The sequence below is a fragment of the Austrofundulus limnaeus genome, unplaced genomic scaffold (assembly GCF_001266775.1).
Source record: "Austrofundulus limnaeus strain Quisiro unplaced genomic scaffold, Austrofundulus_limnaeus-1.0 Scaffold65, whole genome shotgun sequence".
In the NCBI taxonomy this organism is placed as follows: Eukaryota; Metazoa; Chordata; class Actinopteri; order Cyprinodontiformes; family Rivulidae; genus Austrofundulus; species Austrofundulus limnaeus.
This window is the reverse complement of record NW_013952467.1, coordinates 717051-719102: the sequence shown is the minus strand read 5'-3', so window position 1 is coordinate 719102 and position 2052 is coordinate 717051. Positions and strand designations below refer to the sequence as shown.

Below are 2052 nucleotides of genomic sequence, written 5' to 3'. Positions count from 1 at the left end.
TTTTTGAACTTATGCAACCAGCTGCTCTTCATATTAGTGACAAACAATAACAGTAACAACAGCTTTTTGACAAGTTTAAAATTTCTTTAAAATACATTCAAAATGTTTAAAAATAAACTACAAAAGTTAATTTAAAGTGCAAATTAAAATATAGTTGTATCTGCAACTGTATTTGATCATGTTTTGAGCTTTTAAAATATTGTATGGTAAAAGCAGAAGCTGCGCTATTAGTGACAAACTTTAGTGTTTTTTGACAAGTTACTTTCATTTTTGCCTTCTACTTTTCATTTAAAATAGGTTTCCATTGTTAGCAGGTTTATAAAGGTTCTTCTTCTACATAATTAAAAACGTTGTTAAACATCTGAGTGGCGCACTACCGCTACTAGTGGTGAGAAAGTGTATTGCAACTTATTCAAAATCACGGCCCTCTGCGGCCCAAAGTTAAAAACTGTTCTTCTTTTGAGGCCCTCAATGTGGCGCTCGTGGCCACAGCCCATGGGTTAAGAATCTCTAAAGTCACAAGCAGAGCGCCAATGTTTTACTAAAGTTGTTTCAATATATAGCATGATGATGGTTGTTTTAGTTGCTGTCAGTTATGGATGGAAAGCACCTTCAGCTCTGGGGGCTGTTCGAGAACCATTAACCTCAGATGGGGCTGTCCATAAGGAGGAGTAATCTCACCCCTGTGCTGGCTCCTGGTTGTTGACAGCTTACTAAATGAGTTGAATGGATCTAGACTACGTACACAAAGGTATGCAGATGACTTGGCCATGCTTATAGGAGGCTTCTGCCTGGGTACTGTATGTAACCTAATGCAGAGGGGATTAAACATAGTATCCAGATGGTGCCAGGAGAAGGAACTTTCTGTCAATCCAAATAAGACAGAATTGTCTCTTTTCACTCATAAAAAGTCAAGGAAAGGGCACTCAACTTCAAAACTGGAGGGTGTAGAACTCTCCCTGTCAGAGTCAGTTAAATTATTGGGTGTCTATCTAGACAGGAAGCTTAACTGGAAAAGACATGTAAATGAAAAGTGTAAGAAGGCAGCAATGCGCCCACATCAGTGCCATAGAATTGCAGGTAGTCGTTGGGGTGCTACCCCAAAGGTTATCAGATGGATCTACACGGCCATAGTCCACCCCATGCTATGCTATGCTGCTTTAGTGTGGTGGGTTTGAGTCCAAATTGAGGTGGCAAGAGTGATGCTCACCCATGTGCAACAAATGGCCTGTATGAGCATCACAGGTTCCATCAGAACAACACCCATGATAGCCATGGAAGTCCTACTGGTCCTGACTCCACTAGATTTACATACTGTATCTTAAATGGGTGCCAGGACATACTGGCATTTATGGTAATGAGAGACTACCTTGAAAAAGCTGGCAGTCAGGCCGACTTCAAAGAACCAGAGCCTGTTGTTGGAATCTTAACAGTCTTTAGGACTGCCCTACAGGCCTGGTTTAGACGTCAACACTCAATCCACTGGAGGTAGCTGATGGACTGTAGACAGGCATGGGAATTGATAAACGGCCCAAATCTAAGGTTTGGGAAAGCTCTCATTGTCCTGACAAGGAACACTTTAAGTACACTGGTTGGAGTCCTAACTGGGCACAATCTGCTCAATCTCCACAAAACAGTGATGGGACTCCATGTCAATGGTCTGTGAATTGAACTAGAGACCTCTTTGCACTACTTAGGCCACTGCCTGACTCCGAGTAGTCAAAGGAAAATAATTTTTGGGGTCTTCTTTATGGATCCCAAGAAGCTCAGAACACTGACTGTCTCTAAACTTGTGTCCTTCATCAGAGGGATACAAAGGTTTGAATAAAGACCAGTGTTTTTTTGGTGAGAGCAATGGACCCACTTTTGAGGCCCCTGCTCTTATGGGTTCTTTATCCATCCCCAATCACCATAACCATACGGTTGGAAATATTTACATTATTCTTAGGCCAGTATTTAGAAATATCTATCTATCTATCTATCTATCTATCTATCTATCTATCTATCTATCTATCTATCTATCTATCTATCTATCTATCTATCTATCTATCT

The 2052-nt window shown here is 40.8% G+C and overlaps 1 protein-coding gene across 3 annotated transcripts in view; it reads left to right on the top strand.

The window, feature by feature from the left end:
- Positions 1–2052, top strand: part of LOC106518683 (arf-GAP with dual PH domain-containing protein 1) — a 21470-nt gene that overhangs the window by 3784 nt on the left and 15634 nt on the right. The window lies entirely within an intron of this gene.